The 12,645-nt window shown below is 38.7% G+C and overlaps 1 protein-coding gene across 4 annotated transcripts in view; it reads left to right on the top strand.

The window, feature by feature from the left end:
• The window catches only part of IL1RL2 (interleukin 1 receptor like 2), a 52,694-nt gene that overhangs the window by 22,510 nt on the left and 17,539 nt on the right, over nucleotides 1-12,645 (top strand). The window lies entirely within an intron of this gene.

Below are 12,645 nucleotides of genomic sequence, written 5' to 3' on the forward strand. Positions count from 1 at the left end.
GTGAATTCTACAAAACATTTAATAAAGAGATAACATCAATTTTCAACAAATTGTTTCAGAGAGCAGTAAAAGAGGAAATAGTCCTTATCTCATTTTACAAGGTCAGGAAAACCTTGACACCCAAACCCAACAAGGACATTATTAATTTTTTTAAAATTTATTTTTGGTTGTATTGGGTCTTCATTGCTGTGCACAGGCTTTCTCTAGTTGCAGCGAGCTGGGGCTACTCTTCACAGTGGTGCATGGGCTTCTCACTGCGGTGGCTTCTCTTCTCTAGTTGTGGAGCACGAGCTCTAGGCATGCAGGGTTCAGTAGCTGTAGCGCACAGGCTCAGTAGTTGTGGCTTATGGGCTGTAGAACACAGGCTCAGTAGTTGTGGTGCATGGGCTTAGTTTCTCTGTGGCATGTGGGATCTTCCTGGACCAGGGGTTGAACCTGTGTCCCCTGCATTGGCAGGTGGATTCTCAACCACTGCACTACCTGGGAAGTCCAGGACATTACTACAAAGGAAAATTTCAGGCCAACTCTCATTCATAAACACAGATGAAAAATGTAAAGCAAATTTATTTTAACAACATACATAAAGGACTAAATTGGGGTTATACAGAGCAATACGAAGTTGTTTCATATTAGATAATTCACTCTTTTATTTTGCATAAACAAACTAAAGGAGAAAAATAATACACTTACCTTATAGATACAGAAAAGTCATTTAGAAAACTTGAACTAGGAATTCATTATTTTAAAAAAAACCAACTCTTTTATTAAGAATAGAAGGGAATGTCCTTAATCTGATTTTTAAAAATGTATTTTATTTTACCCTAAAATTTATTTTTATTTATTTATTTATTTATTTTTTAAACATCTTTATTGGGGTATAATTGCTTTACAATGGTGTGTTAGTTTCTGCTTTATAACAAAGTGAATCAGTTATACTTATACATATGTTCCCATATGTCTTCCCTCTTGCGTCTCCCTCCCTCCCACTCTCCCTATCCCACCCCTCCAGGCTGTCACAAAGCACCGAGCTAATATCCCTGTGCCTTGCGGCTGCTTCCCCCTAGCTATCTACCTTACTACGTTTGTTAGTGTGTATATGTCCATGACTCTCTCTCGCCCTGTCAAAGCTCACCCTTCCCCCTCCCCATATCCTCAAGTCCGTTCTCCAGTAGGTCTGCGTCTTTATTCCTGTCTTACCCCTAGGTTCTTCATGACATTTTTTTCCCCTTAAATTCCATATATATGTGTTAGCATACGGTATTTGTCTTTGTCTTTCTGACTTACTTCACTCTGTATGACAGACTCTAGGTCTATCCACCTCATTACAAATAGCTCAATTTCATTTCTTTTTAAGGCTGAGTAATATTCCATTGTATATATGTGCCACATCTTCTTTATCCATTCATCCGATGATGGGCGCTTAGGTTGTTTCCATCTCCGGGCTATTGTAAATAGAGCTGCAATGAACATTTTGGTACATGACTCTTTTTGAATTTTGGTTTTCTCAGGGTATATGCCCAGTAGTGGGATTGCTGGGTCATATGGTAATTCTATTTGTAGTTTTTTAAGGAACCTCCATACTGTTCTCCATAGTGGCTGAACCAATTCACATTCCCACCAGCAGTGCAAGAGTGTTCCCTTTTCTCCACACCCTCTCCATTATTTATTGTTTCTAGATTTTTTGATGATGGCCATTCTGACTGGTGTGAGACGATATCTCATTGTAGTTTTGATTTGCATTTCTCTAATGATTAATGACGTTGAGCAATCTTTCATGTGTTTGTTGGCATTCTGTATATCTTCTTTGGAGAAATGTCTATTTAGGTCTTCTGCCCATTTTTGGATTGGGTTGTTTGTTTTTTTGTTATTGAGCTGCATGAGCTGCTTGTAAATTTTGGAGATTAATCCTTTGTCAGTTGCTTCATTTGCAAATATTTTCTCCCATTCTGAGGGTTGTCTTTTGGTCTTGATTATGGTTTCCTTTGCTGTGCAAAAGCTTTGAAGTTTCATTAGGTCCCATTTGTTTATTTTTGTTTTTATTTCCATTACTCTAGGAGGTGGGTCAGAAAGGATCTTGCTGTGATTTATGTCATAGAGTGTTCTTCCTATGTTTTCCTCTAAGAGTTTGATAGTTTCTGGCCTTACATTTAGGTCTTTAATCCATTTTGAGCTTATTTTTGTGTATGGTGTTAGGGAGTGATCTAATCTCATACTTTTACATGTACCTGTCCAGTTTTCCCAGCACCATTTATTGAAGAGGCTGTCCTTTCTCCACTGTACAATCCTGCCACCTTTATCAAAGATAAGGTGACCATATGTGTGTGGGTTTATCTCTGGGCTTTCTATCCTGTTCCATTGATCTATCTTTCTGTTTTTGTGTCAGTACCATACTGTCTTGATTACTGTAGCTTTGTAGTATAGTCTGAAGTCAGGGAGCCTGATTCCTCCAGCTCCTTTTTTCGTTTTCAAGATTGCTTTGGCTATTCGGGGTCTTTTGTGTTTCCATACAAATTGCGAAATTTTTTGTTCTAGTTCTGTGAAAAATGCCAGTGGTAGTTTGATAGGGATTGCGTTGAATCTGTAGATTGCTTTGGGTAGTAGAGTCATTTTCACAATGTTGATTCTTTCCATCCAAGAACATGGTATATCTCTCCATCTATTTGTATCATCTTTAATTTCTTTCATCAGTGTCTTATAATTTTCTGCATACAGGTCTTTTGTCTCCTTAGGTAGGTTTATTCCTAGATATTTTATTCTTTTTGTTGCAATGGTAAATGGGAGTGTTTTCTTGATTTCACTTTCAGATTTTTCATCATTAGTATATAGGAATGCCAGAGATTTCTGTGCATTAATTTTGTATCCTGCTACTTTACCAAATTCATTGATTAGCTCTAGTAGTTTTCTGGTAGCATCTTTAGGATTCTCTATGTATAGTATCATGTCATCTGCAAACAGTGACAGCTTTACTTCTTCTTTTCCGATTTTGATTCCTTTTATTTCCTTTTCTTCTCTGATTGCTGTGGCTAAAACTTCCAAAACTATGTTGAATAAGAGTGGTGAGAGTGGGCAACCTTGTCTTGTTCCTGATCTTAGTGGAAATGCTTTCAGTTTTTCACCATTGAGGATGATGTTTGCTGTGGGCTTGTCATATATGGCCTTTATTATGTTGAGGAAAGTTCCCTCTATGCCTACTTTCTGGAGGGTTTTTATCATAAATGGGTGTTGAATTTTGTCGAAAGCTTTCTCTGCATCTATTGAGATGATCATATGGTTTTTCTCCTTCAATTTGTTAATATGGTTTATCACATTGATAGGTTTGTGTATATTGAAGAATCCTTGCATTCCTGGAATAAACCCCACTTGATCATGGTGTATGATCCTTTTAATGTGCTGTTGAATTCTGTTTGCTAGTATTTTGTTGAGGATTTTTGCATCTATGTTCATCAGTGGTACTGGCCTGTAGTTTTCTTTCTTTGTGACATCCTTGTCTGATTTTGGTATCAAGGTGATGGTGGCCTCGTAGAAGGAATTTGGGAGTGTTCCTCCCTCTGCTATATTTTGGAAGAGTTCGAGAAGGATAGGTATTAGCTCTTCTCTAAACGTTTGATAGAATTCACCTGTGAAGCCATCTGGTCTTGGGCTTTTGTTTGTTGGAAGATTTTTAATCACAGTTTCAATTTCAGTGCTTGTGATTGGTCTGTTCATATTTTCTATTTCTTCCTGATTCAGTCTTGGCAGGTTGTTAAAAACCTATAGAAACAACACAGTCAAGACTGAATTATTGAACACTTTTTCTTTGTTTTGAGGAAGAAGACAGTAAAAATCTTAACAGATTCTGTTTTTTGTAGAATTTGATATATTGATTATAACATTGGTATGAAAACTCAAAGGCTGAATAATAGTTAAGACACTTTCAATGAAGAAGAACTGAATGGGAGGATGAGTGACACCAGATTTCAAGATTTGCTAAAAAGCTATAGTAATTTAGACACTCTAGTCCTGGTATGAGGATCGACAACAGAACAGAATTGAAGGCCCAGAAATAGATCCATGCATGCAAAGCACTTGGTTTTGACAAAGATGACACTACAGAGGAATAGGGAAAGTGCAGTCTTCTCAATAAATGGTCCTAGACAATTAGATGTAATATAGAATAAAACAAAATTTTCCCCTTTCTCATGCCTTTTATAAAAATAATTTCAAGTGAATTGTAGACCTAAATATGAAAGTCAAAACCACACATTTCTAGAAAAATACCTTTATGATTTGGGGTAAGGAAAGATTAAAAAAATGAAGAACATACAAATTACTAGTATTGAAGGAAAAAATTGGTAAATGAGGCTACATTAGAAATAAGAACTTCTGTTTATTCAGAGAGTGGAAAGACAAGCCACAGAGTAGAAGAAGATACTTGAAATAAGTGAGCAAAGGTTTTGTATGCAGGATCTAGCCAAAGCTCCTCCAAAATAATGAGAAGAAGGCCACCTGGTAGGAGGACAGACAACCACTTGGACAGACAGCTCAAGTAGAGGATATCAACACAGCCAATAAAAAGGTTAAAAAGGTGCTCGATCAGGTGCAATCTAGGGAAATGTAACTTAAATTTGCTAGGTGATATCAGGACACATACATAAAGATGGCTAAAATAAATAGACTGACAATCCCAGGCATCATGGAGTCTGTGCAGTAACAGGAACTCTCACACTGCTGGTGGAAGTGTCAGGTGGTACAACTATTAGAAAACAGCTTGGCATGTCATTTCAAGTTGGAGCTAGGCATAATCTATGATCTCCCAATTTTACTGGTAGATAATTCTCTATACTCATCATGTACACAGGTGTGTATACATGAGGTATATACACACGTGACCTGGGAGACATGCAGAAGAGAAGAGAGTTCAAATAGGCCATAGGCGGTAAATAATAGAAACCATGCCAGTGCCTATATAGCAACAGTAAGAGAAATGAATAAGAACTAGTAAGTTGGAGACCTTCAAGATTGTGGCGGCGTGAGATGTGGAGATCACCTTCCTCCCCACAAACACATCAAAACTACATCTATGTGTGGAACAACTCCTACAGAACACCTACTGAGCGCTGGCAGAAGACCTCAGACTTCCAAAAAGGCAAGAAAATCCCCACGTACATGGGTAGGGCAAAAGAAAAAAAAAAAAGAGACAAAAAATAGGGATGGGACCTGCACGTCTGGGAGGGAGCTGTGAGGGAGGAAAAGTTTCCACACACTAGGAAGCCCCCTCACTGGCAGGGATGGGATGGGGAGCTTTGGATCCACAGAGGAGAGCACAGCAACAGGGGTGCGGAGGGCAAAGTGGAGAGATTCCCGCACAGAGGATCGTTGCTGACCAGCACTCACCAGCACGAGAGGCTTGTCTGCTCACCCGCCGGGGCGGGTGGGGGCTGGGACCTGAGGCTCAGGCTTCTGTTGGAGCGCAGGGAGAGGACTGGGGTTGGTGGCGTGAACACAGCCTGCAGGGGGTTAGTGCACCATGGCTAGCCGGGAGGGAGCTCGGGAAAAAGTCTGGACCTGCCGGAGAGGCAAGAGACCATTGTTTCGGGGTGCATGAGGAGAAGGGCTTCCTACTCCGTGAGCCTGCAGACAGCAAAGCACCGCCTAAGGGAGCTCCAGAGATGAGCACAAGCCACAGCTATCATCTTGGATGTCAGAGGCGGGCACAGACTGCTACCTCTGCCACGACTGCCATCAAGAGTCCCGTGTGCAAGCACAGGTCACTACCCACACCCTCAAAGGAGCCTATGCAGCACACCACTGCCAGGCTCCTGTGATCCAGGGTCAACTTCCCCAGGAGAACACATGGCGCACCTCAGGCTGGTGCAACGTCACACTGCCCTCTGCCACTGCAGGCACTCCCAGCATCCCATTTGTGACTACCATACCCTACCCTCTCCCGGGCCTGAGTGAACAAGAGAGCCCTAATCAGCCACTGCTTTAATCCTGTCCTGTCTTGGCGGGGAACAGATGCCTGAAGGTGACTTACACGCAGAGGCGGGGCCAAAACCAAAGCTGAACCCCAGGAGCTGTGTGAACAAAGAAGAGAAAGGAAAGGAAATCTCACTGTGCAGCCTCAGAAGCAGTGGACTAAATCCCCACAATCAGCTTGGTAAACCCTGCATGTGTGGAACACCTGAATAGACAACGAGTGTTTCCAAAATTGAGGCGGGGGACGTTGGGGGCAACTGTGGACTCAGGGTTTGCTTTCTGCATTTGATTTGTTTTTGGTTTTATGTTTACCTTAGTTTAGTTTTTAGTGTTTGTTTTCATCTGTGGGTTTGTTTATTGGTTTGGTTGCTCTCTTCCTTTTTTTTTTTTCTCTTTTTCTGAGTGTCTGTGTGTATGTTTCTTTGTGTGATTTTGTCTGTTTAGTTTTGCTCTTACTGTTTGTCTTGGGGTTCTGTCTGTTTGGGTTTTTTTTTTTTCTTTTTGTGAATGTGTGTGTGTGTGTGTGTGTGTGTGTGTGTGTGTGTGTGTGTGTGTATGTATGTTTCTGTGATTTTGCCTGTTTAGTTTTGCTTTTATCATTTGTTTTGGGGTTCTGTCTGTTCTTTTTTTTTTTAACCTTCCTTTTATTCTGTGCTGTGAAGCTAGCAGGGTCTTGGCGCTCTGGCTGGGTGTTGGGCCTGGACCTCCAAGTTGGGAGAGCTGTGTCCAGGATGTTGGACAACCAGAGACCACCCGGCCCCATGTAATATTAATTGGTGAGAGCTCTCGTCTCAACACTAAAACCAAGCTCCATCCAATGGCCAGCAAGCCCCAGTGCTGGACATCCCATGCCAAACAACTAGCAAGACAGGAACATAACCCCACCCATTAGCAGACAGGCTGCCGAAAGTCATACTAAATTCACAGACCACCCAAAACACACCACTGGACACGGCCCTGCCCACCAGAAAGAGAAGATTCAGCCCACCCACTAGAACACACTCACAAATCCCCCCCACAAGGAAGCCTACACAAGCCACTGAACCAACCTAACCCACCAGAAACAAGAGGAGCTACGAACCTGCAGGCTGTGAAAAGGAGACCCCGAACACAGTAAGTTAAGCAAAGTGAGAAGACAGAGAAATATGCAGCAGATGAAGGAGCAAGGTAAAAACCCAAATATATGACCAAATATATGAAGAGGAAATAAGCAGTCTACTGGAAAAAGAATTCAGAGTAATGATGGTAAAGATGATCCAAAATCTCAGAAATAGAATGGAGAACATACAAGAAATGTTTAACAAGGAATTAGAAGAACTAAAGAGCAAACAAGTAATGATGAACAACAAAATAAATGAAATTAAAAATAGAAGGAATCAATAGAAGAATAACTAAGGCAAAAGAACGGATAAGTGACCTGGAAGACAGAATAGTGGAAATAACTTCTGCAGAGCTGAATAAAGAAAAAAGAATTGAGGACAGTCTCAGAGACCTCTGAGCCAACATTAAACACACCAACATTCGAATTATAAGGGTCCCAGAAGAAGAGAAAAAGAAAGGGTCTGAGAAAATATTTGAAGAGATTATTGAAAACTTCCCTAATATGGGAAAGAAATAGTCAATCAAGTCCAGGAAGCACAGAGAGTCCCATACAGGATAAACCCAAGGAGAAACATGCCAAGACACATATTAATCAAACTATCAAAAATTATATACAAAGAAAAAATATTAAAAGCAGCAAGGGAAAAGCAACAAATAACATACAAGGGAATCCCCATAAGGTTAATAACTGATCTTTCAGCAGGACTCTGCAAGCCAGAAGGGGGTGGCAGGACACATTCAAAGTGATAAAATGGGAAAATCTACAACCAAGATTACCCAGCAAGGATCTTATTCAGATTCAATGGAGAAATTAAAACCTTTACAGACAAGCAAAAGTTAAGAGAACTCAGCACCACCAAACCAGCTTTACAACAAATGGTAAAGGAACTTCTCTAGGAGGGAAGCACAGAGAAGGAAAAGACCTACAAAAAGAAACCCAAAACAATTAAGAAAATCGTCATAGGAAAATACATATAAATACTTACCTTAAATGTAAATGGCTTATATGCTCCAACCAAAAGACACAGACTATCTGCATGGATACAAAAACAAGACCCTTATATATGCTGTCTACAAGAGACCAACTTCAGACCTAGGGACACATACAGACTGAAAGTGAGGGGATGGAAAAAGGTATTCCATGCAAATGGAAATCAAGAGAAGGATGAAGTAGCAATACTCATATAAGAAAAAATAGACTTTAAAATAAAGACTATTACAAGAGACAAAGAAGGACATTACATAATGATCAAGGGATCTATCCAAGAAAAATATATAACAATTGTAAATATTTATGCACCCAACATAGGAGCACCTCAATACATAAGACAAATGCTAACAGACATAAAAGGGGAAATCGACAGTAACACAATAATAGTAGGGGACTTTAACACCCCACTTACACCAATGGACAGATCATCCAAAATGAAAATAAATAAAGAAATACAACTTTAATGCACATTAGACCAGATGGACTTAATTGATATTTCTAGGACCTTCCATCCAAAAACAACAGAATACACTTTCTTCTCAATTGCTCATGGCACATTCTTCAGGATAGATCATATCTTGGGTCCCAAATCAAGCCTTGGTAAACTTAAGAAAATTGAAATACTATTAAGTATCTTTTCCGACCACAATGCTACGAGACTAGGTATCAATTACAGGAAAAAAACTCTAAAAAATACAAACACATGGAGGCTAAACAAGACACTACTAAATAACTAAGAGATCACTGAAGAAATCAAAGAGGACATCAAAAAATACCTAGAAAAAAATGACAGTGAAAACACGACGACAGAATACCTATGGGATGCAGCAAAAGCAGTTCTAAGAGGGAAGTTTATAGCAATACAATCCTACCTCAAGAAACAAGAAAAGATCTCAAATAAACAACCTAACATTACACCTAAAGCAATTAGAGAAAGAAGAACAAAAAAACCCCAACGTTAGCAGAATGAAAGAAATCATAAAGATCAGGTCAGAAATAAATGAAAAGAAATGAAGAAAACAATAACAAACATCAATAAAACTAAAAGCTGGTTCTTTGAGAATATAAACAAAATTGATAAACCATTACCCAGACTCATCAAGAAAAAAGGGAGAAGATTGAAATCAATAGCATTAGAAATGAAAAAAAAGTAACATCTGACACTGAAGAAATACAAAGGATCATGAGAGACTACTATAAGCAACTATATGTTAATAAAAGGGACAACCTGGAAGAAGTGGACAAATTCTTAGAAAAGTACAACATTCCAAGACTGAACCAGGAAGAAATAGAAAAAATGAACAGACCAATCACAAGCACTGAAATTGAAACTGTGATTAAAAATCTTCCAACAAACAAAACCCAGGACCAGATGGCTTCACAGGTGAATTCTATCAAACATTTAGAGAAGAGCTAACACCCATTCTTCTCAAACTCTTCCAAAAAATTGCAGAGGAAGAAACACTCCCAAACTCATTCTACAAGGCCACCATCACACTGATAACAAAACCAGACAAAGATGTCACAAAAAAGAAAACTACAGGCCAATATCACTGATGAACATAGATGCAAAAATCCTCAATAAAATACAAGCAAACAGAATCCAACAGCACATTAAAAGGATCATACACCATGGCCAAGTGTGGTTTATCCCAGAAATGCAAGGATTTGCAATATATGCAAATCAATCAATGTGATACACCATATTAACAAATTGAAGGATAAAAACCATGTGATAATCTCAACAGCTGCAGAAAAAGCTTATGACAAAATTCAACACCCATTTATGATAAAATCTCTCCAGTAAGTGGACATAGAGGGAACCTACCTCAACATAATAAAGGCCATATATGACAAACCCACAGCCAACATTGTTCTCAATGGTGAAAAACTGAAACCATTTCCTCCAAGATCAGGAATGAGACAAGGATGTCCACTCTCACCACTATTATTCAACATAGTTTTGGAAGTTTTAGCCACAGCAATCAGAGAAGAAAAAGAAATAAAAGGAATACAGATTGGAAAAGAAGAATTAAAACTGTCACTGTTTGCAGATGACATGATACTATACATAGAGAATCCTAAAGATGCTACCAGAAAACTACTAGAGCTAATCAATGAATTTGGTAAATTTGCAGTATAAAAAATTAATGCACAGAAATCTCTTGCATTCCTATACACTAAAAATGAAAAATCTTAAAGAGAAATTAAGGAAACACTCCCAATCACCACTTCAACCAAAAGCATAAAATACCCAGGAATAAACCTACCTAAGGAGACAAAAGGTTTGTATGCAGAAAACTAAAACACTGATGAAAAAAATTAAAGACAATACAAACAGGTGGAGAGATATACCGTGTTCTTGGATTGGAAGAATTAATATTTGGAAAATGACTGTATTACCCTAAGCAATCTACAGATTTAGTATAATCCCTCTCAAACTACCAATGGCATTTTTCACGGAAATAGAAAAAAATTTTTTTCACAGTTTGTATGAAAACAAAGAGACCCCAAGTAGCCAAAGCGATCTGGAGAAAGAAAAACGGAGTGGGAGGAATCAGGCTCCCTGACTTCAGACTATACTACAAAGCTACAGTAATCAAGACAGTATGGTACTGACACAAAAACAGAAAGATAGATCAATGGAACAGGATAGAAAGCCCAGAGATAAACCCACACACATATGGTCACCTTATCTTTGATAAAGGAGGGAAGAGTATACAATGGAGAAAATACAGCCTCTTCAGTAAGTGGTGCTGGGAAAACTGGATGGCTACATGTAAAAGAATGAAATTAGAATACTTCCTAACACCATACACAAAAATAAGCTCAAAATGGATTAAAGACCTAAATGTAAGGCCAGGTACTATAAAACTCTTAGAGGAAAACATGGGCAGAACATTCTATGATGTAAATCACAGCAAGATCCTTTTTGACCTTCCCCCTAGAGTAATGGAAATTTAAAAAAATAATAATAATAAATGGGACCTAATGAAACTTAAAAGGTTTGCACAGCAAAGGGAACCATAAACAAGATGAAATGATAACCCTCAAAATGGGAGAAAATATTTGCAAACAAAGCAATTGACAAAGGATTAATCTCCAAAATATACAAGGAGCTCATGCAGCTCAATATCAAAAAATCAAACAACCCAATACAAGAATGGACAGAAGACCTAAATAGACATTTCTCCAAAGAAGATATGCAGATTGTCAACAATCACATGAAAGGATGCTCAACATCACTAATCATTAGAGAAATGCAAATCAAAACCACAATGAGGTATCACCTCACATCGGTCAGAATGGCCATCAACAAAAATCCTACAAACAATAAATGCTGGAGAGGGTGTGGAGAAAAGGGAAACCTCCTGCACTGTTGGTGGGAATGTAAATTGATACAGCCACTATGGAGAACAGTATGGAGGCTCCTTAGAAAACTAAAAATAGAATTACCATATGATCCAGCAATCCCACTACTGGGCATATACCCTGAGAAAACCATAATTCAAAACGATACATGCACCAAATGTTCGCTGCATTTACAATAGCCAGGACATGGAAGCCACCTAAGTGTCCATCGACAGATGAATGGATAAAGAAGATGTGGCACATATATACAATAAAATATTACTCAGGCATAAAAAGAAATGAAATTGAGTTATTTGTAGTGAGGTAGATGGACCTAGAGTCTGTCACACAGAGTGAAGTAAGTCAGATAAAGAAAAACAAATACGGTGTGCTAACACATATATACGGAATCCAAAACAAAAACGGTTCTGATGAACCTAGGGTCAGGACAGGAATAAAGATGCCGACATAGAGAATGGACTTGAGGACACAGGGAGGGGGAAGGGTTAGCTGGGAAGAAGTGAGAGTGGCATGGACATATATAAACTACAAAATGTAAACTAGATAGCTAGTGGGAAGCAGCGGCATAGCACAGGGAGATCAGCTCGGTGCTTTGTGACCACCTAGAGGGGTGGGATAGGGAGAGTGGGAGGGAGGGAGATGCAAGAGGGAGGAGATATGGGGATATATGTATATGTATAGCTGATTCACTTTGTTATAAAGCAGAAACTAACAGAACAGTGTAAAGCAATTATACTCCAATAAAGATGTAAAAAAAAAAAAAAGAACTAGTATGGTCCATTGTCTGTATGGACTATGGTGACAGCATGGGTGTCATGCAACAGCATGGGTGAGCATCACCAACTAAACATCGATCATTGGATGCCAGGGTTCAGGCATGAGTAGGAAGTGATAAAATATAAAACAAGGACAACAAGTGGGCGGCTTCTGGCGTTTTGGCAATATAGTATTTTCTTGATGAGGTGAAGGTGATATGGATATTTGATTTTTAATAATTCAGTAACTTTACACTTATACTCTATACTTTTTACCATAACTGTGTTATATTTTACAAATTAAAAAAAATACCACCTAGAGTAAAGAAACTTAAAGTAGACTGTTAGAAGTACAGTAATTTTTTTACATGTAGTAAATAGATCGAATTTATTAGGCTTTGGGGGCAAAATAAGATGAAATGTAAATTTATTTAATATGATTTTTGAATGCGTGTGGAGGCAGGATAA

The sequence above is a fragment of the Phocoena sinus genome, chromosome 13 (assembly GCF_008692025.1).
Source record: "Phocoena sinus isolate mPhoSin1 chromosome 13, mPhoSin1.pri, whole genome shotgun sequence".
In the NCBI taxonomy this organism is placed as follows: domain Eukaryota; kingdom Metazoa; phylum Chordata; class Mammalia; order Artiodactyla; family Phocoenidae; genus Phocoena; species Phocoena sinus.